Source organism: Eumetopias jubatus, unplaced genomic scaffold (genome assembly GCF_037043125.1).
Source record: "Eumetopias jubatus isolate StellerSeaLion01/CBP00866 unplaced genomic scaffold, mEumJub1_p1.0 scaffold_17, whole genome shotgun sequence".
Lineage (NCBI taxonomy): Eukaryota > Metazoa > Chordata > Mammalia > Carnivora > Otariidae > Eumetopias > Eumetopias jubatus.
In genome coordinates, this window is record NW_028274823.1 from 50,675,639 (window position 1) to 50,698,568 (window position 22,930).

At 54.5% G+C, this 22,930-nt stretch overlaps 1 pseudogene; it reads left to right on the plus strand.

Moving 5' to 3' along the window:
• Window positions 1-2,632: 2,632 nt before the first annotated feature.
• Window positions 2,633-10,655, plus strand: LOC114214105 (calcium homeostasis endoplasmic reticulum protein-like; annotated as a pseudogene).
• Window positions 10,656-22,930: the final 12,275 nt, after the last annotated feature.

Consider the following 22,930-nt stretch of genomic DNA (forward strand, 5'->3'; position numbering starts at 1 on the left):
TTTCTAACTCTTCCTCTCAATTTCTGTAATCAATAGTGTGAGGATGGTGCTGGTCCCAGGCCAGGCTTGGAGCAGAACTGCCCTTGGGCTCACCACGAAGCAAGTCACACATGCTAATCGCCCCCTCCCCCCAGCCACTCTCTGAGGTGGGTGCTTCTATCCCTACATTCCAGATGGGGAACCTGTGGCCCAGGGAGGATCAGTGAGTTACCAGTTCCCAAAAGCTAACAGCTAGAAAGCTAAACTTTATACCCAGATCCATCAGGTTCCAAGCCTTTGTATTTGCCTGACTCAGGGCTCCACAGATGGCCTCTAAGGATGTGGGTAGGGACACTGTCAGGAGTTAGGAGAGGAGAGAGATGCTAGGCAGGAAGCAGGACGCCCAGAATCCAGAGGCAGGCGTGTGCGTGGTGTAGGACAAGGACCATGCGGGACCCAGAGAAGGTGGGGGAGAGGGGATGGGAGCCTCCCCCCAGGCAGGCCTGGTGGCTCGGATCCCTGGGCAGCTGGGCAGACAGTGGCCCTCGGCCCAGAGCAGGGAGTGGGGAAAGAAGCGGGCACTGGAGTCGCTGCCTGTGCTTAACCCTCGCCGTGGAGCCCGGGTTTCCCATTTTGAAACTCATGGAGCAGTAGTTGGCATTAAAAAAAAATGTAAATCTGACAGAAGACACTCCCGTTCTAGTATTTCTCCTTTACAAGAGTTTAAGAGACTAGAGGGGTCAGAGCAATTCCCGCTCCTGCTGAGCTGCTTCTGTGAAGCTTTGAGCGCGGAGGGCCAAGGGCGCAGGGCAGCGTGTTCACAGAGGCGGGAATGAAAGGGAGGACCAGGGAGGACATGCCGGCTGACCCCGCCGCGCCAGCCGTGCTCCCGTGGGCCCCGAGCACACAGCAGGACGCAGCAGGGCCTCCGGAGGCCTCCGGCAAGACACACAGACACGGTCGGGCTAGAAATGCAAGTTCAGTATCTCCGCTCTCAGAGGGGGAGCAGCTCGTCCCGCTGCTCCTGGACACCCATCCAGCTCTGTCATTTAAAGGTTCTTCAAGGAGGGGCCCCACACACCCAGAAAGCAGGGCCTTCCACGCCCCCACGCCCCCCAGGCAAACGCCCTGACCCAAAAGTCCAGAACCTCCTCCCGTTCTCTAATGGCAAGGCAGTTCAACTAATATTGAGTGAGGTCTTCTCTGACCAGGGTCTGGGCTAGGGATGGAAATTCCAGGATGTAGGACGTCCAACGCTGGCCCCCAGGATGCTCCCAATCGGGGCAAAACAGGGTGGCACCACAGAGAGATGAATGTTCTGATAGAGGGAAGCCCAAGGTTATGGGTACCCAGAGGAGAGGCCTCGACCCAGCCAGGAAGGGTGGTCAAGGAAGGCTTCCTGGAGGAAGAAGGCATACCTGAAGCGAGCCCTCCCTGAGCAAAGGAGGGAAGGTGGCAAACACATACGTAACAGTAACAACAACTTTGAATGAAAGACTCCATTTTGCTTTCCTGATCAAGAGGAAGAGAACTTTCATAGTTTCTTGGAGCTGGAGTCCAAAGCCCCTTATTTCTGAAAAAGGAGACTGAGGTTCAGAGGGGTGAGGTGCTACGCCTGAGGTCACACAGCAAGCTGTTGCGGGTGGGGAAGGGGTGGGTCAGAGGCTCTCCCAGCGGCCCCACATCATGTGACTTGGGTCATGCTCTTCCCCAGCCAGGCGTCACCTTGCAGAAAGTAGAGAGGGCTGTGGAGAGAGCAGAGGGACCACTCCACCCTCTGCCCAGTGGACTCGCTCCCAGGAGCTCCTCTGAGGGAAGGCAATTCAAGGGGGCCGGCTAGTCCCTCAAGATCCCCCAGGAACACATCTGCCTAGTGAGACACAGGGAAGCAGGGCAGAAGCAAGGCACGATCTTAAGGTCTCTCAGGGAAACAGGAGGCTCTGGCGTCCCAACATCACCCCCCACTCGCCTGCCCCCCTTCTCCACAGCCACCCCCAGGGGCCAGAAGGGCACTGCCGACTCCCACTGGGCTCTCCTTTCCCCTCGGGGAAATCTCAGCACATGACCCATTTGTAAACTGGCTACTGGGCCCGCCTCAGAGGTCGGGGGAGACCCTCAGAGGCAAACTGGTCAGCCGCGGGCATCAGGCAACACATTCCAGCCAGGAGGCCCCACTTCTCTGTGCTGTGTGGCCCTGGGGGAGTCAGTAATCACAGCACCCAGAATCCAACAATAGCAGCAGCTGACTCGCAGCCCTGAGAAGCTGCCTTCAGACAGCAGTGCACCTGACCCCCACAGCCCTGCCAGGCAGGTGCCACTGGCACCATCCCCATTGCACAGAAGAGGACCCTGAGGCTCGGAGACGGGAGGTCACTTGCCCCAGGCCCCAGAGGTGGGGAGTGCCAGAGCTGGGCATTGAACCCAGCATTTTAACCCTCTTGATCTCAGCAACCTGTCCCTGAAGAACGGGGCCGATCACTTCTTGGGGCTGGGGAGGTAAGGGTCTCGTCCAGGCACTCAGTGCTGTTGGGGACCCAAGCCGGGGAGAGACAGGAGGACCTGTGCTGGACAGGATGCACAGAGAGAGAGGGGAAGGCCCCGACAGAGCGGGGGTGAAGAGTAGACGGGACCCAGGGGAGGGCGGGCCAGCACCATGGGGCACCAGGCCCGCAGGGACACCCAGAGGAAAGAGCACTCCATCCAAGGGGATTCCGAGAAGCAGGGCAGGCGAGTGAGGCTGAGCCTTGAAGGGCAGGCAGGTGGGTCCAACCCACAGGGGCTGCAGGTGGGCAGCACGGGCCAGAGACAGCGCGTGCACGGGCTGGGGGATGAGATGCTCCAGCTGTACGAAACACTTTACTTTCAGAGCTCCTGGCCCCAGGATGAGGGCAATGACACTGGAAAGGTGAAAAAGCAATGGTCGCACTTCTGGAACATGTACACGCTAGGCACCGTGCCAGGTACTTGCCATGCACGATGTCATTTAGTCCTCACCTGGATGAGAGGGAGGCTGGATGACTTGCCCCATCTGACCGGGGAGGAGCCTGCAACCAGCTCTGCCAGAGGTTTGCCAAGATGACCCATCCCTGCAAAAGTGAGCTGCTGTATCTCTCTCTGGACGCTCCACCCCTGTCAGCACCGCTTGGTCTGGTTGGGGAGGAAGGGGTCCCACAGAGGCAGGTTGGCCCAGGGCCCCACGTCGGGCAGGGCAACTAGATCATTCATCCAGCTAACATCTTCTGAGGCTCTGCTCCTTGCTGGCCCCGGGCCCAGCAGCTGTGCAGCCGAGTCCAAGCGCCTGCGTCCTCTGGTCTTCGTGAAAGGGCTGGGCCAGATCACCTCATTCAGTCGCTCATGGAAGGCAGCCCAGACCACAGGACCCAGGCCCTGCTCTCGGACTTTATTCTGTACTGGCGCAATGCTGATGGTAGTCCCAGCATGCGGGACCATCACATACCGGGTGGGTTAAAACAGCAGAAATGTATTCTCTCGTAGAGTTCTGGGGCCACAAGTCTGAAATCAAGGTGTCAGCGGGGCTTTGTTCCCTCCAGGGCTCTAAGGAAGAACCTTGGCTTCTGCTGGCGTCTGGTCGTGCCCACCAGTCCCCAGGGCTCCCTGGGCTTCCGGCAGCACAACCACATCTGCCTCTGCCTCCATATGGGATCGTGCACCCCCTGTGTCTTCAACTCTCTCTCTCCGCATAACCACACCAGGCATCAGATTTACGCCTCCTGGCCCACGATGGCCTCGCCCAATCCAGGAGGACTTCATCTTAATCTGCATACATCTCCAAAGACACCCTGATTTCCACATTGCCAGGTACCAGGGGGTCAGAATTGCAACATATCTCCCTTTTTGGAGGAGGTGAAGGGAAACAATTCAACCAACAACACTTGGGCTCCATCCTGGCCCCAAGAGTCTTGGTTTCCTGGTGGGATGGGTGGAGCCCAGCTTGGTGGTCCAGAGACCTGGGTTCCCTAGCTTCCCATGTGACCTTATTTATTCATGCATTCAACTAACACTGCGTACCTACCATGTACCAGAAACTGTCCTGAGCACTGAGGCGGGCACTAGTCCACAATGGCCGAGTGGGAATGCCGACGATAAAGAAATTCACAAGTCATCTGTCCTCCAAGCCTCAGTTTCCCAAACCTCATCCTGAGACACTCTCTGGTGGAACTGATGAAGCCTTTACTGTGTAGCAGAAAAAGAATACGCCAGGAGTTAAAGAGATCCTCCGTGCCCCTAACTGGACGTGTGATCTTGGGCGAGTCACTTCACTTCTCTGTGCCTCGGATCTGGGAAATGGAAATGTTGCAATCTCATATCCACTTAAAAATATATCATCTATTCTTTATTGCCTGAGAACATGCATGAGTCCGAGTGCATGAGGTCTGGGCCCACCATAAGCACTTTTAAGGATCCTCTGCTCCTCTGTGTCTCTAAAACCTGACCCCACAGCATCCCTATCAGCTTTCCTGCCTCAGGACATTTGCACACACTGGTTCTTCCACCCAGAATTATCATCCCTGTCTCTCTTCTTTGTCTGGATGATCCTTTAAAACCTCTTCAGTTAACTCTCCCAGCTCCTACTTTACTCCAGACAGAAATAGCTTCCTCCTCTGTAGGATGTGTGTGTGTGTGTGTGTGTGTGTGTGTGTGTGTGTGTGTGTATTTAACTGCTTTTTAAATAAAAGTAAAAATGCCTCTGATAAAAATTTTGAACTTTTCATAAAGGTAGAAAATAAAAAGGAAGTCTTAACTCCCACATAGACCACCCCCCTTAATACCCAAACTAGCCTCTGCTAACATTTTGTGTATTCTTCCAGAAAAAAAAAAAAAAAACATATATATATATATATATGCATAATACTAATAGCTAATGAGGACTTACTCTGAGCCCAGTCCTGTTCATGCTTTATGTGTTAACACAGTGAATCCTCACAACAACCCGATGATCAGGTGCTATTATTAGCTCCATTTGACAGCTGAGGTAACTAAGCCCAGAGAGGTTAAGCGACTTCCCCAAGTCACACAGCTGCTGAGCAGCAGAGCAGAAACTCACACTCAGTGGGCTGTGCCAAAGACCATGCTTTTGACCGTCCTTTTTTTACACACAAATATGTTCATATATACACTGCTCTGCTCCTTGCTTTATTTTGCTGAAAATGCATCTCTGAATCTCTCCAGATCAGCACAAAAATAGCTCCTCCATTCTCTCCTGCAGCCACTGGGCACGGAAGCACCACGTCTTCTATCCTCAGCCCCCTGATGGACATGCTGGTGGCTCCTAGTTGCTGCTACAAACATTTCTGTGTTAACTCAAGCTTGCGTCCTATCTCTAGCTCAGTACACTTTCGCAAGCACATCTATGGAATGTGGCCATGGGACAGCTGGACCAAAGGGCATGGGCTTTCCAAATGTCTATAGATGCGGCCCCATCGCCCTCTAGAGGGTCAGGCAAGTTTGCACTTTCACCAAAGGGTTCGTGCCCACAGTGCCTTGCACCCACTTCTAGCATACCTGAAGCGGGTGTTGGTCCATCAAGGTCGCTCCCCGGTGTGGGTTCCCTTGGCAGGGGGGAGACTTGGACCAAGTTGTGGAAATGTTGATGGAAGAACAGGATCTTTTAAGCAAAACCATCTAGAGTCTGTTTCATTTAACGAACAGTAAGAATTTCGTTGGCACCTATTTTATGCTCTGTTTGGGTACAGGGAGCAGAGACTAACCAGAGTTCTCAAAGTCAAGAGCCCGCAGGGGCCAGGCAGGCTGCACAGAGGAGGGACTTGGGCTAGGCAAAGGTGATGCTAGGGAGGGCGGCCAGAACACCAGGCTGTGAGCCAGGCCTTATGATTTTTCCAGAAAGCCAGAAACATGGATTTTTAGGTGAATTTGCCCTGATGTTGAGCAGAATACCTGGCCCTTGGGGATTTCATATTTCTTAAGTGAATAAAGAAAAGAACGAATGAGTCTGAAGTTTGTCTTCTTTCTTCTGCAGCTCAGATGGAAGAGGGACCTGCCTTTCCAGTAAGACGTGCAAGGCCCTGGCCTCAGTCTGGACAGGTGGGCATGGCAAGGCCCAGGCTTCCTGCCCTCTGCATCCCTAGCTGCAGTTGCTCCCAGAGCACGGCCCTCTGGCAACCATTCCCGCCTGCCCCAACACGGGCGCACCCTCCCCCCCCATCAAGTAGATATGTGTCCCCCTGGGGGCTGCAGAGGGAGGCAACTCTTCCCTGTTTTGCAAGGTAACTTTTGGGTTTAAAATCAGCTTTGTTCAGCAAAGCCCACACCCTGACCTGCCTTGCTCGTGCTCAGACCTCCTGCCTTGCTGAATTCCTCCACCACCCACAGCAATGGCACAGGGACATGAATAAGTGAACTGAAAGAATCAGCCACTATATGTTGAGGGACAGTCACCCTATCTCCCATCCTACCTTCAGTAAGCTTCAAGAAGGCAGGGATCATACCTTACTCCAATTATGTATCAGTCAGTAAGACTAATGAGTGCTCAGTATGCATTCGTAATTTCCGTGTACATGTTATGGGTGATTGAGACTGATGGCGGGATACGCTGGTGCCATGGCCAGGGTGGGCGATGGATGGGTTTGCCGACCCTTCCTCAGGAGTCATCATGCCAGGAAGCAGGGGACAGGTACAAGGTGTGCCCCTGAGGTTTGCCTTTCTAAGGGGCACCCAAAAGCTCTTGGGGCTAAAGGCACGAGGGAAGGCAGGGGTTGGACAAAAGCTGAGGCCGAGAGGAGGTGGGTAGCATTAGACACCTTCTGAAAGGAAAACACCTGCACTGGAAACAGGAGCACGGGGTGCCGGGGGTGTGACTTCTACGGGCTTCAGTTTCCCTACCTAATAGAGTAAAGGGCATATTTAGCATGTGACATCATTTACCATACAAACTGGGAATCTATGTTTAGATTTAACCATATGAAATTGCTATCTTGTAGGTCAAAAATAGATGGATATTGGCAATGCCTCTTGATCCAAATTCAAAATAATGACTCTGGGACACTGGGCACAAAGCAGAACTGTCCTGAGCAAACTGGGACATGCAGTGAGCCACCCCACGGCTCGTGACCACACTGACTGTTTCTCCCCAGTTACTTGTAATACACAGCCCCCTCCTGCCCCCCAGCCCCTCTGTCATTAGGCTGAGGTATAAAGATTAAGTTAATGGCGGGCGGAGAAAATCAGCTTTGTTGGCAAATTGTCTCTGATATTTATTTTGAACATTAAAACGAATCATTCCGACTAAAGAGGGCTGTAGTGTGCGGCCCATTAAAATGCATGCATTATGTATAACTCTCCCGGCTTCACCTCCAAGTATTATCAGCCTAAAAAGCAAACATGGTTTTTAAAGCCCCTTGTTTACGACATCCCGTGACAGCTGATTAATGGCCACAGTTTCCAGATCTGAAAGCTTAGTAACCCAAGCTAGAAAATTCAATCTTATTCTAATATAGGTGGGGGGGGGGGCGCGGAGCACAGCCAAATGGGAACAGAGCACAGCTCCTCAAAGGCATCCACGCCGTGGGTTGTAACCACAGCAGCAACATCAGCTGGGCTTTCTCGGGGGGCACTATATTAGTTTCCTGGGGCTGCCGCAGCAAATGACCACAAACTGGGTGGCTTTTAACACAGCAGAAATGCATTCTCCCACAGTTCTGGAGGCCAGAAGTCCGAAACCAACCTATCAGCAGGGCCAAGTTCCCTCCGAAGTCTCTAGACGGTGACTCTGCCTCACCTCTTCCAGATTCTGGCGGCTCCCGGCGTTCCTTGGCTCGTGGCTGCATCCCTCCACATCTCTGCCTCTGTCTTCACATGGAGGGTTTCTGGGTCATTCTGTCTTTTATGAGGACACTTGTCATTGGACTCAGGGCCAGTCTAATTCAGAATGATCTGACCTTGAGACCCGTACTTTAACCACATCTACAAAGACCCTTATTCCAAATATGATCACAATCTGTGGTTCCAGGTAGACTTATCTTTTGTGACAGGACAACTTTAAACCCACTACAGGTCTCCTTCCCTCTTCCAGAGTGTCCCCTTTCTCCTTAGGAAGGTCACAAGACCAACCCCACCTGCAGATCTGACTGGATCCCAGGAAGCTGTTGGATCTGTCCACGGTGATGCTCTCTGGCTGCTGCCCACCCTCCCGGGGCTCTCTGCTGGGACCCTGTTGCCACACCCACCCCTCCTGTGGGTTCCCAGCAGAGCCAGAGCAGTCCCTCTAAAGAGCCTTGCTGATGGAGTGACGGGTCACTCCTCCCCTTGGCCCTCAGAGGCCCCCCAGGACCCATAAGTCTCCTCGTCGTGGTCAGGTGGCCCTGCCCGATCTGCCCTCTGACCATCCTGCCCACCTTACTCACAGGATGCACCCCTTCTGGATGGGTTTCGGCCACACTGTCCTGCTTCCAGCAGGAATGATGCACCCCTGTGTCTCTGCCTAGTTGCCTGAAGATCTCAACTCAATGTCACCTCATCTGACGGAGCCAAGTCCCCCACAATCACTACCATGACATCCTTTGCTTCTCCTCCTTAGCATTCAGCACACTTACATCATTTATGAGTGGATCTTCTTACCTTTTCAACACTTCAACATGCAAATGTTGTGCCTGGCCTGCCCAAAACTCTCCTGTAGCATTTACAAAAGCTCCGACCACACACAGCCCTACATGATGGGTCCCACCTACCATCTGCCTTCTCTCCCCCTCAACTTGATCGCTCACTGGGGATCTAGCCATAGCAACTTCCTTCTGTCCCTCCAGAATGTAAGCCCCTGTTTGCCTCAGGGCCTTTGCAGGTGTTCTACCTGAAATAAACTTCCTCCAGATCTTTCTGATCTGGTCCATTTGCACCAAGCAGGACTCAGTTCAAATGGCGCCTGTCATGTGGCTGTGGCCCATGTGGTGGAGCCGCAGATGCAGAAGCTCCTGGAGGAGACCCAACTGGACGTGAATGGGTTTGACCGCCTGCTGTGGCCCATCACAGACACCAGAGATGCCATCTTGGCCAGGCAGAACTGGATGTGTAGCAACTCCAAGTCCCCCCGCACACTCTGAGCTGATGGCGGGCCACCTCCAGAACCACATCCCAGCCAATGGGGTGCACTTCGAGTTGTGGCTGCACCTCATCTTCCTGATCAATGACTCACTGCACCCCTGGCCCCTGACGTGTGAAAGTCTCTCCCTCCCGGCCAGTGCAAACAGGCCAGGGAGCTGCTGGGCACCCTGCAGAAAGGCCTGGTGCCCATCTACTGCACCAGCTTCTTGGCTGTGGAGGAGAACAAGCAGCTAAAGATGGCACGGCTCCTACAGCTCTGGAACATTGACGGCTCCATCATCCAGCAGCTCCAGAGCCCAGCCCTGGGGCTCGGCCAGCACCAGGGGACGCTCATCAGCAAGTCTTCCTCGGTGGTCCAGCCAGTGCTGCTGGCCTTCCAGCAGCAGATCCAGACCCTCAAGATGCCGCACAAGGAGTCTGTCGATAGCCAGGCCCACCAGCAGCCGCGCAGGGGCGGGGGCGGGGGGGGGACACGCAAATCCAAATGCCGGAAATGGAAGCCAAAGTCAAGGCCATCCCACCACCACCAGCCCTGCCTCCAACCCCCACACCCACGCATCATCCCACCAACCACCCAACCAAATGCCTGGCTCCTCTGAGTATGGCACCTCTGGACCAGACCAGGATCCCGCCACTGCCGGCCACCCGGGGCCCCGGCCCCCACAATCAGATGCCACCTAACAAGCCCCCATGCTGTGACCAGCCTCACCCCGTTGCTCCCTGGGGCCAACAGCAGCCTCCAGAGCAGGCCCCCTACCCATACCATCGGGGTGGGCCACCCCACTGCCCACCCAGGAACAATAGCCACGAGGTGCCTGTGGGGAGCACAGCACGAGGGCCCTGGCCAGGACAGTCAGCATGATGCACCCTGGAAAAGCCAGCCTGACCCCAGCTAGAACGGCTGGCACGAGCAGCCGCCGTGAGGCAGAGGCCAGCGTGAGCCCCCCTTCCGTGCACCCGGCCCACCCCACCAGCGGCACCCGTAGCCCAGCCCGCCGTCACACCCCACAAACTTCAACTGCACCCCACCCCGCTTCACGCAGGAAGATCCCCCCCGGGCACCCGTTGGCGTGGCCACCCTAGCCTCACCACTTTGAGTCCCCCCAGCGGGACTTCCCTGCTCAGATGGGACCCTCTCACCATCCCCCAGGCCACCTCATGCCTCTTCCAGGGATCAATGAGCACCCACCCTGGGGGGGTGCCCAGCACCCTGACTTTGGCCCTCCTCCCCCACACGCAGTGACAGGGCCCTCCCCACGTAACCACGATGACCCCAGCCTGGTCCCCAGCGTGCCCTACTTCCATCTCCCTTCAGGGCTGATGCCCTCCTTCCCCCACTGTGAAAAAAAGAAAAAAGAGACAAATGGCACTGGTCAAGAGAGGCCTTCCCTTACCCCCCTTTCCAAAACATCCCCCAGACAGACCGCTCTTACCCTCTTTCAGTGTTTTCATAGCAATTATTAGCAAAAGTCCTCTCCCTTCCTGTTTTTGCGTTTTTTTGCTTTCTGACTTATTCTCTGTGTTTCCCAGCTAGGAAGGAAGCTCTCCCTGAGGGCAGGGACCTTGCCTGTCTCATTCACCGACGCATCTCCAAGGCCTAGGACACTGCTGCCTGGTTCCCACCGCTTGTTGGATAAATGAGTGTCCCAGAGCCTGGCACAGTGCCCAACACAGAACAAGGCCTTAGCAAATTCACTCCCTGGAGGTCTCTGTGTGGTGGGGGAAGAACGTACCCTTCCTAGAACTCCAAATGTCATCTAGGTCTTGATCTAAGGGCAGTACTGCCAACTTCACACACACACGCACACACGCACGCACACACACGTGTGCAATGCTTGGACAGCTCCCACGCTCATTCATTTGGTTTTTTTTGCTCATTCATTCATTCATTCCTTCATTCTGCATTCTACAAACGTTTACTGAGCCCTTGCTGTGAGCCCTGCAACGCTCTGGCCCTAGAGGTGTGGTGGAAAGCAAGTTGGCCCCTCTCCATGCTCTCTGAGCTGACGTTCCGGTGGACGCACCCCCATTCTGTCAGTGCCTATCCTAAGCGATCTGCAGCAGAGCAGCAAAACACACTCTTTCTGAGTCTCAGTCTTCTCATCTGCCCACTGGGGAGCAAGATCTGGCCCACCGGCCTGTAAGTCCTGGGGTGAGCAAGGACGGGGAAACAATCTTTGGTTGTGGGTGTGGCCCACAGTGTCCCTGGTCTGTCCCTTCTCCCTCTGGTCTCCCCGCTGCTCACCGACCAAGCCCGTTCTCTCCTCTGCCCACAATCAGCAGTCCTCCTGGCCTGCCCAGGAGCACGGCCCTGGGCCTTAGACACACCTGAGCTCCAACTCAGCCCCGTGCAGGACCGCAGAAAATCACCTCACCTGGCGAAGCCGGAATTTCCCCACCTGTAAAATGGTGATGCTAATGTGTACAAACCACTGGTGAGAGGACAGAATAGGGCATGCTTCCTCGAGACCCTGCACTCCCCAGGTGCTGAGGGACGTCTGTCATTCCCCCTGGAATGTCCCCGTTCTTCCCAGCTGCCTGCCTAACTCCTGTCTGTCCCCACAGCGCAGGCCAAGTGCCCCGAGTCCCTCATGCACCCACCCTCTGTCCACAGCACTCCTCTCCGTTGGCCTCTCCTGGTTTTCCTCCTGGGCACATGCTTGGGGCAATGACCAGACCCATCGTCAGGATTCTTGCAGCGCCTGACGCGACAGGCCCCACAACATGGGCTTGGCCAAGAGTCCCAGTTACTGCCTATTTTGAGGGGCACCTACTCCCACCTGGCCCTGTACCAGGTTCTGGGGGCACAGCAATGACACAGTTCCCAGGCCAGAGGCATCCAGTCTGGGAAGAACACAGATACACAAGCAAACACTTCCCATGCAGAGGCATAAGAGGGTGGCACGTGGAGAATTTGGGGGCCTTCCTGGAGGAAGTGGGCCTTCAAGGGGCTGCCCTTCTTGCCTGAGTGGGAACGTTTGCTTGATGAGTATGTTCCTGGAAAGGTTCACGGGGATCGGCATCGCCACTGGCATCTATGTCCATCAATCAGGCCTAAGTCCTGATTTATGATGACTCCTTTAACTGGCAATGGCTGACTTCTGGTTGCTCTGTTCCCGGTTCTTGATCATATAATTAAAGATCTATGAACCAATACACAAATGGGGTGAGACCAGAGGCCTCCCACTTCAGGGGCTCCTGGATGTGGGGAGGAGGATGCCTGGCCTCAGTCATCCCTTCCATACTAAGTTTGTTTTGACAGACTAGAATTTTATTGCTTATCAATTTTCCAAAACACTCAAAACACTGAACATTTGTCTTGAAAGCTCTTTCTTATCCAATATCAAAATATTTGATTACTGCAATAAATGTTACTTTCCCTATTTGTTAGAGAGGAAAACTGCGGCCCAGAGAACAATGCTGGGCCCAAGCTCCCTTGGTGAGTCAGTGCTGGGCTGGGGCTAGAATCACAGTTCCCGCGCCCAGGCCACGATCCTGCCTACGGTCTCTGGGCCTCACTCCTGGGCCCCTGAGAAGGGTTATCCTTGCTGTGGGCAGGAGTCCTAAACAACCTCTCCCCTCCCTCCCCTACAGGAGAGCCTTTCCCGTCCCAGCAGGTGGGGGGAAACACCCCTTCCACCCTCAGGAGGCCAGGGAGGAAGGTTAGTGGAGCCAAGTATACAAGCTGAGCTCCCAGAGAGGTCTGAGAAGTGAGGGCAGGTTGGTGCCTCCCTGCACCTGCAGAAGTGGTAATTTAACTTAATAACTGTGAATTTGGGACTGTGGCTGGTGCCATCAGCATCCCTGGGCCCCCGCAGGGAGACCACTGGGCCGAGACCTTAGCAGGGCCACACCCCTCCCTGCCCTTGTGTCAAGATCAACAGTTGCCTGCTTTTGATGTCCTTTCTTGTCTAGTTGCTCAAGCCTTGACCCTAGCATTCATCTCCTGGTATCCACCTGGGAATTTGGAGGGTGGGGGGCCTTTGCACCAACCCCCACTGGTCTCTGCAGGCCCTAGGCTGTGCATGATTAGGGCATGCTGCCACGCTAGCCGAGCCCAGGGCATCTCCAGCTGTAGGGCCTCGCACACGGTCTGCCCTGCAGAAGAACATAAGCATCCAGGCCCTCGGATGGCTTGAGATCCAACCTCCCAGGTTGGCACTCAAGGCTCTACTATTCTCCAACAGCAGCCTGGCTTCCAGCAATCCTGGTCGGCTGTTCCCCATGTCTAAAATCCCATTCCCCTCTCCTTTCTCTGCATAAACAAGCCCTCTGCCAAATCCCCCAGCCCTGATCCTGCTGGCTAGAAAGGTCGTTCATGGCCAGGAGCTCTTCCTCCCAGGCAGAGTTCCCTGGGTCTTACACAAGGTGTGGGTTCGGGGAACCCCTCCAGGCCTCAGCAGCTCTGCATGCTGCAGCTGGAGCCCCGCTCCCCAGCTTCAGTCCCTTCAGGGGTCTGGCATTCTGCCTCCATCCCACACTGGGATTGGAACCCTTGGGGAGGCTGAAAATCACCCAGCCATTCCCCCTGGGGCCTCTGCAGGGAAAGGTCCTACTGCAGCCACCCTCTCCACTCTGGTCTGGAGACACTTCCTGGGAACTGGGGGAGGCTCCCTTCCTTTCTTTCCCTGTTTCTCTAGGGGCCCTCCCATCTGTCTCCTTCCTCCTCCCGCCTCCCAACACCACTGCCTCGGGGTGGCTTTAGGAAGGAAAGCCTGACGGAATTGGAATTGTCTTCCAGACAATTTCTCTTTCCTCCCAGCCACAGTGACTCCTGCAAGCAGAAAGCCCGGAGCTGCTACCTGAGCTGGGGAGAGTGAAAGCTTATGTATCTGGGACTAAAAACTGCACAGCCTCCGAGAACCTGAGAAACTTGGTTCTGGCGAAGGCCAGAAGCTGTTGGGGCAGATTCTGCATGGAGTTTTAACTTCCCCTGGAATGCTACTGAGGGGCGAAACCAAGCACGGTGTGCGTGGCAATGTTTTGTGCAGCAAGCTCTGGAGTCACATCTCAAGGGGCATCCCACTCAGGTGGGATGTGAGTCACGGTCATTTTATAACAAATGCCAACGTTTGTGAACGATTCACCTCCCTCACAAATGTCACCCTCGCTCCTATTCTGACACATTCTCCTGAGAGGGAGCAAAAGGGTTAATGGTGTCTTACAGCCACTCGCGGGAAAGTCCACAGGACCCAGTGACAGAGACCCAGAGGTGTCAAACCAAGTGTCTCCAGGGCCCAGATAGATTCTAAATGTATCCATGGACCAGGGTGGGGGGGGCAGGGGGCACACATCTATCACACGGGACAACCACCACACGGCCCCGGACCACGGGCTATTTGCTGGAGAGACTTCCCATTTTTCTAGGTAAAAAATATGGGATTTTTAATATGCAACTTTCTGACTTTTAAATTGTTGTAGCTAGCTCAGAGTTTTTTTAATGCTGTGAGCCAAACAGAATCTAGTTGGGGTCGGGTTTGACCCATGACTTGTTTTGATGGCCTCTGTCAGGACTGAGGGAGCAGCTGGTGCAGGTGAACCTCCTGGGCCTGGCAGGGAGCTGGACAGATGGTTTGGGTGCTGTGTAGGTGGGCACTGGTGTGTGGACAAGACAGCAAGGCTTAGGTGAGAACGGGTGAGAGTGGGGGGTAGGATTCTTTAAGATGCTAGGTAAATGTCACCTCCTCCTTGAAGCCTCCCTGCTGCCCTACACCCACATCATCTTTAACCATGGGTCAGTGAGCACGCGGAAGACAGCACGGATGAATGAATGGCAATGAATGAACGCATGAAGTCTAAGTGGAGCATCTACAAAAGGCAAGAGCCCTGCTTGCCCCTCTGTACACCCGATCCTGGTTGCAGTGGGTACTGCACACTCAGGGTGACATGGCTGACTCGCATGCTGAGGCAGGTGGGACCAGGCCTGGTGGTGACAGAGCCACTTCCCACTCCTTTGTGCAGGATGACCTGCCTGGGAGGTGAAGGTGAAGAAGGCTCTCTCCTAACTCAGTTCTGCCCCACCTGACGAGCCCACCTCCCGCATGAGCCCTGGCAAGGCCGAGGAGCAGGCATGACGAGGCCCATGCAGCCGCCTCCCCTTGCTGTCCTGGGGCAGCGCCACAGGGATGGAACATGGCCCACAGTCAGACACAAGGGAAGTGCTCCATGCAGCCTCGCAGACAGATGTCACCCCCTCGTGTCAAGTGTCCGATAAGCTCTGTGCCTCAGCTTTCTCATCTGTGGATTGGGGGTAATTTAGGAACTTTAGAACCGATGGGAAGACAAAGTCATACAGTGTATACACAGTACTTGGTGCAGGCCTGGCATATAGTAGGTGCTCAATAAAATGTACTGTCCGGAGTCTCGTGGTTCTAACTCTTCACACATTGTTTCATTTGACCCGGAAAGGCTGTGAGGCAACACCATCACCCATTTTAGAGATACATCAACTGAGGCCAGGAGAGAGGGCCGCCCTGGGCTGCCCAGCCCTTCACCTGATTCTGCTGAGCCGGTGTCTGCAACCTCCCGGCACTGCCTGGCCACTCTTCCACCCCTGCGAACACACCATGGCACCCTGTCTCCTGTGGCCCCTGCACGCTCCCTGTGGGTCGGCCGGTCTTGCCCCGCCCCCAGCTCTGTGACTGCTCCCCCATTTACCCTTCACCCCACTCACTGTGTCCATGTCGCTCGCCATGGAGCAGGCCACCGCAGGACCCTGCAGCACTCACGGAGATTCACTGATGGGCCAGACTCCCCACATTCCACCCTTAGGACGTGATTTCTCAATTTTTCTGAATCAGTAGGCCTAAGCAGAGCTGAGGAGGTCGCATGTCTAACAGGTTCCCTGGGGACACTGAGGCGGCTGGCCCAGCCTAGGGCTCGTGGGACAGACAGGCCTAGAAACCATGCAGCCATCAGACAAAGATGCAGACTTGGGATGGATGACGATGAAGGAAGCCAACAAGTGGCTGAGGCGGACAGTGACAGGGAGAGCCGCGTACCGCTCACAGGCTAGTCCACGAGGGTGACGGAAGAAGAATGAGCCATGCCAAGAGGGGACAAAGCATTTCAGGCAGAGGGAATGGCACATACAAAGGCCTGGGGTAGGAAGAGCGTGGGGAGCACATCAGCTGCCAGAAGCCAGTACGTGAGGAGGAGCGTGGGGGCGGCGGTGGGAAGGTAGCAGGACACATGGCTGTCGGGCTGGGCGTCACCTCCCAGCCTCCCCGGCACATGAGTAGGTTCTGGAATGTGGGTGACGGTGATCTGTGCCACCCCCAGTCTGGCACGGTAAGCACGTTCTGGGGTCTTTCCCTGAAGAGATGAGAACAATGCCCCCATGGGGTGGGAGAGAAACCAGAGGGTGCCTGAGCCCCTGGAGGCCCACTCTGGATGTTACCCTTTTACCTACTGAGTCTTGGCACCTCTTTGTGAGAGCAGCTGAGCTCGCCATCCCCAACAGAGGCCCAGTTCACCCAGGCCTAGCCTAGGGTCCTGGCTCTTAAGAGTTGAGCAAGGACAGGAATCCCGGGATCCCAGCTCCGGCCTCTGATGATTCACACAGCCTCCCTGGGATAGGGTTTGCAAAGCGGGCTCCAGTGCCCCCTAGTCCGGGACTGCTCAAACTTCAGAGGGCAGGGCGTCGGAATCCCCAGGAGGCTTGTTAAAACAGAGATCACTGGGCCCCATTCTCACAGTTCCCAGTTCAGCACTTCCAGGGCAAGACCTAAGAATCTCCATTTCTAACAAGTTCCCAGGGGCTGCTAATACTCCCTGTCTGGGATGCTCTGAGAACCGCTGGCTCAGGTCACTCGGGCCATGATACAGTGTAACTCAGAGCGTAAACACTGTATGTTTAGGGCCTGCACCTGAAGGAGACAGAAAAATTCACCCCGCGCTGAGATTTGGGGGGCTTCTGACGGCGGAGGAACGGGTGTGTCCGCTCAATACCCTGCACCATTCAGAGTCAGATGTCCTGCATTCCAGTCCTAGCTCTGGACTCACCCTCAAAGCCCTCAAGCCTCACTTACTTCATCTGTAAAATGGAGATACAGAACACCCACTCTGTATTCCTCACAGAGCTGCCATGAGTCCAGCCAAAGGAGCTGGGGTACGGGGGCATTGGCCACTCTTGAGGCTGTCCCTGTGGGGGCTCCACACTCCCCCACCCCCCTGCACCACAGCAGGGAAGCGTGCGCTGGGGAGGATGGAGCAAGCAGCCGAGGAGGCCTGGGCCCCTGACACAAGGGCCATCACTCCAGCCCTGGGCTGCCCAACAACAGACTCCTTGGTGTGAAGGGTGGGGGGTGTTTTCATCTTGGGGGGGTGTCTTATGCCTCTGCAGTGTATCCCTCCAGCTGTAGAATTGTTAGAACCATCTGCCCTCGCCCACCTCATCTGGCGGTCTGCCTTCACCTTCCGTCTATGATTATTGTGACTTTGAGGGTTATCTCCATGACGGGGATCGGACATGGTGGAAAACCTAGGTGACCAATATGCTGAGTACAGCTCACAACCACAGGGAAACTTTCGGTCCTCGGAGGGGGCTGAGGGCAATGCTGGGGGCCACGTGGCTGCACCGTGGGCAGAGTCCCCTCCCCCCATTTCATCCATGCAGGGCGTCTCCCTCTCAGCACTTGTCATTCGGGGTGATTACTCTTTGCTGTGGGGGCGGTCCTGTGCATCGTAGGAGGGTCAGCAGCATCCCTGGCCACCACCCACTGAATGCCAGTAGCAATCGGGTACATCTCCAGACATTGCCACATGTCCCTGGGGGACCGAGTTCCCCCGAGGAAGAGACCCGCTGCTCTGGGGTAGCAGTACTCCTCCTTAGCTGCACAATGAAATCACTTAGGGAACTTTAAAAACTACACACTCATGCCTGGGACTCCCCCCAAGGCACTGACTTAATTGGTCAAGGGTGCAGCCTGGGCATGAGGGTTTGCAAACCCTCCTCAACGGGTTCTACCAGGCAGCCAGGGTGGAGAACCACACTCTGACTCTCACTGGGGATGCCAGCAGCACCAGATGCTGCTGACCCTCCTACGATGCACAGGACCGCCCCCACAGCAAAGAGTAATCACCCCGAATGACAAGTGCTGAGAGGGAGACGCCCTGCATGGATGAAATGGGGGGAGGGGACTCTGCCCACGGTGCAGCCACGTGGCCCCCAGCATTGCCCTCAGCCCCCTCCGAGGACTGAAAGTTTCCCTGTGGTTGTGAGCTGTACTCAGCATATTGGTCACCTAGGTTTTCCACCATGTCCGATCCCCTGGGGATGCCGAAACTGGGGAGCTGTGATGTGCTGTGCTAGAAAAGAGGGTCAATTCTGCAAGCTGGTGATGCAATGGGCCCATGAGAGCCAGGCCCGGGACAGGCTATAATCTGCCCCAGGATGTCAGCCTCTGTTAGAACACAAACTATTCTAAGATTCTGTACAATGAGCTCTGCTTTCTTTCAGTTAACTCATTTCCCAGATGAACCAGAGTTAACCCAACAGGACGGGGGTTCTGGTTAAAGTAACCAACTTGGCCCTGCTGAGACCATTTCTTCACCTTTGAAACAAGAGGCCAAACAAGATTTAGGTGACATCCCAGGTCTTTCTGGGCTTGTCCTTCTGTGGCTCTTAGTAAGTGAAGACACTTGGACTAGTCACTGAAATGAGTTCAGTGTGGCCCACTTTTCAGCTGCTAGAAGCCCTCCTCATTTGGTCTCTACAAGGCTCATGGGCAGGTGACACAGCAGTGTAGGTGAGAATGGTATGGAGGACAATGTCCCCAGCCAGAGCTGGCCAGGAACCAGGGCTTGGCCAGTATCTGCCCAGCACACGGACCACAGGCCCAGGACCCACAAGTTCCCAGAGGGCTAAGTGTAGCCTGGAGGCAAATGAAGAAAGGGGCTGTGCCCTTGTTCTCATGGACTCACAGCATCTCGGAGCCAGGCAGGTGACTGGGATGGAGCACCAGATGCTGAGCCACCTGCATCAGGAGCTTACTAAAGAGAGTCCCTGGCCTCACCCCCAGAAATTCTAATTCTGTGGGCCTAGAGTGAGGCCCAGGAATCTGATTTTTCAAACTCTCCGGTGCTTCTGATACGGGGTTTAGGAAGAACCAAACCCTAATACACCCTTCCCAAAGAAAAAGGGTTTTGGCCTCAACATCCCCAGGGTGTTGGCAGCCTTGCGCTCGAGCCGCGCTCGAGCCCCGCTCGGCCTGCACTGACCTCTGTGTAGCACAGCATCTTATTTTCCCTGCACATAGAAGCCCTCTCTGTCAGCAAGGACTGTGCTGTCTTCACTTGGCTCAGAGAGCCTGAGCCACCCGTCCAGCAAAGTAGACGCAGAATCAGGACCGGGAGCCGGTCCTCCTTTCTCCCAGGCCGGCCCAGCGCAGTTCCACCAGCGGGGCAGGAGCACCTGCTCTGTGCCGGGGCCCAAAGCAGCCGGGCCAGCTCCGAAGCGCGCGAGTCTGTTTATGCAGGCTGACAGCTCTGATCCACCAAAGGCGCCTGCTTCCAGCTCAGCCTCTAATAACAGCTCTTCCTCGGAATCCCTCCCGTCTTGGTGGGAGCGCAATATTTAGACATATCAAAGATTCCTTCCCCTTCTTTCATCGAGCCAACAGTGATATGAAAGGAGTACAAAGAAAAGACGGGTCTCTATGACAAGCTTCAGAGAGCAGCCAATTCCCTGACATCCCTCAAGACTCCAATTGACTCTGCGCTTCTCAGATGGGAGTCAGTGTGGTTACATAATAATAACACCTTCCATCTCTCTGGCGCTATTATGGGCCTTTTGCCAAAGTGCTTTCACAGGCATTAGCTTTTGAGCCCACAAAGTATCCGGGAGGTGGGCAGGGCAGCGATCCTTCTCCTCGGGTTACAAATAAGAAAATTGCTATGGGGAGGGGTTAAATGACTTGCCTAAGGTCATACAGCAAGTGAGTGGCTCAGCGCAGAGTCCTCGGGCAGGCAAGGAGTCTGGAGAGCACCAAATTCTAAATGGCCTTCCCTGAAAGACACAGAAGGGCCTTTGCTGGCTGGCAAATGGGCCCCGCCTGCCCCGACCTCCGCTCTCCCTCACATTCCCTCCCCACCTGCACTCTAGTTACACAGGATTCCTCTCAGCGCCTCCAAACCCACCATGCTTTTAGCACTTCAGTGTCTGTGCACACTCTGTCCCCTCCACCTGGCACATCCCTCTCCCCCGTCCTTAGGACTAGCTCCTTCTCATCCTCCTGCATCTACCTCCAGCACCCCCGCCTCCTCCAGGGAGCCTCCCCTGATGCCCATCTGGCAGAACCAGGTGCTTCCTCCTTGTGCATACCCCCACTCTGTCCCGTATTGTGCTGCATTATAATTAGCAACCTTAGCATCTCTGGCACCAAACTGTAAGCCCCCGTCCGTATCAGTCTACCCGGCTGACTTCACAAAGTACCATAGACTGAGCAGCTTAAACAAGAGAAATTTATTTGCTCACAGCTCTGGAGGCTAGAAGTCCAAAATCAAGTTACAGTCAGGGCTGGTTTCTGGTAAGGGCTTTCTTCCTGGCTTGTAGGTGACCACCTTCTGCTTCTCACATGGCCTCTTCTCTGTGTGTTCTTGGGAAGGTAGAGATCTCTGGTATCTATGCCTTTTTTTATAAGGACACCAGTCCTGTTGGAGTAGGGCCCCATGCTTATAACCTCATTGAACCTTAATTACCATCTTAAAGGCCCCATCTCCAAACACAGTCACTTTTGGGGGTTAACATATGAATCTGGGGAGACACAATTCAGTCCATTACACCTCTCAAGGACAACAAGCAGGTCTGGCTCTCTTTCAAGGAGACCCTATCTAGCCAAGCCTGCTCCACAGCAGGGCTAGACAAATGTCCCATGCAGGAATCCCTTTTACAAGTCCCAGGCATGTCACCCCCAACTGCTTGACACCCCAAGAACAGGGAGCTCGCCATTCATTCTTAGATAAGAACATAACAAGTTAAAAGTCCTAACACCGCTCTACAAAGCCCAGTTGTTCCTACTGAAATCATCAAAAGAATCCATCCCTCATTCCCATTATTTGAAAATAACATCATTCTTCCATCTTCCCCTCATCTCGGCTTTTTTAGGTTCCTCACCCCTAGCCACCCAACTGCCCAGCAAGTGTCTGCTCCAATCATCCTCTCATCCGTCTTCCCGATCAGCGTGCAGGGCTTGCACAGAACCAGACAGAACAACTACCACGCCAGAGACCCTTCTTCCTCACTGGCCAGGAACAGACTGCAGACCCTCTTTGGCTCTTAAAGTTTTATGCAAGGCTAAACCTTGGAGATGACCTGTCTCCTTGTTCAGTGACTGCCTGGTGCAAAGGGTCAACACAGATGCCGCCTCCTCCAGGAAGTGCTCCTGATTCCCTCTTCAATGCTCCCAGGCCACCAGCACTCCCTTCTCGTGTAAAGCACATACCCCCACTCTAGTGTACATTTTCCCTATCACCTCTTCCACCACAGGAGGGTAGAGGGTTTGTCACATTCATCTCTCTGCCTCGGGCACCCAGCCCAGTTGAGAGGTCTTTGCACCCGTGCCCTGGGAACCACATGGTTGCACACGGGGCCTCACAACTTACCCACTGCTGAATTTTAACAAACACTCCAAGAGATAATGGTTAATTTCACAGAGCCGTGAGTGGAGGCTGTTAAAATGTTAATATTATTTAAATTGTTTTACATTTTCGACAGTTTGAGCTGCAAATATAAATGTTTTCCATTCTTTCCACGGAGCTGAGCTCACAGAAATGATTAATGAGGCGCCCAATGTGGAATTTCCCACTTTAAATTAAGAAATGCAATGTGAAGGTGATGAGAAAAATACTCCACACCCACGTGCAATACACCGGTGGCTCTGGAGGCCCGACTCCCTGGCTTGTGGCCGCACCAGCTCATTTGCCCCCCTGGCCCACAGTGGCCATGTGGGCGAGGCTCCTCACTTCACCCCACCGGGCCTGACATCATCATCTGGAGCCGGGGATAATAAGATGTACCCCAACCTTCCGCAGTGGGCTTGCATTTAGGGGTGCTAGGAGTTTCCTCCACAACATGTCCCCTGAGGTCACTACCATCTCATACCCATTTTATACAACATATGCACAGTCACACACCCAGAGCTGGGGGTGCCTATCTGACATTAAAGCCAGGGCTCTGAATTACCATATTTTTTTAAAGATTTTATTTATTTATTTGAGAGAGAGAAAGAGGGCATGAGCAGGGGGAGGGGTGGAGGACACAGGACTCGATCCCAGGGTCCTGAGATCATGACCCAAACAGATAACTGACTGAGCCACCCAGGTGCCCTCTGAATCACCATATTAAGTAAGATTAAAAAGTGCCTGCTTCGCCGGGCACTTGGGTGATTCAGTCGGTTAAGCATCCAACTCTTGAGTTAAGCATCCAACTCTTGATTTAGGCTCAGGTCGTGATCTTAGGGTCGTGAGATCGAGCTCCGCACTGGGCTCCGCACTGGGCATGGAGCCTGCTTAAGAGTCTCTCTCTCTCTCTCTGCCTTGGGACACCTGGGTATCTCCGTCAGTTAAGAGTCCGACTCTTGGTTTCAGCTCAGGTCACGATCTCAGGGTCGTGAAATGGAGCCCCAATCTTTCCCTCTCCCTCTGCTCTTCCCCCTGCTCTCGCTGTCTCTCTCTCTCTCTTTCAAATAAATAAAATCTTTTAAAAAGAAAAAGAATCTCTTTCTCTTCCTCACCCTATGCCCCACCCCCGTCTCCCTCTCTTAAAAAAAAAAAAAAAGTGCCTGCCTCACAATAGTGATAACTAATACATGGTGGTTTGCCTCCCCACACCCCACCTCCCTTCCTCCACACCCTGATACTCCAGACCCCCTGGGTG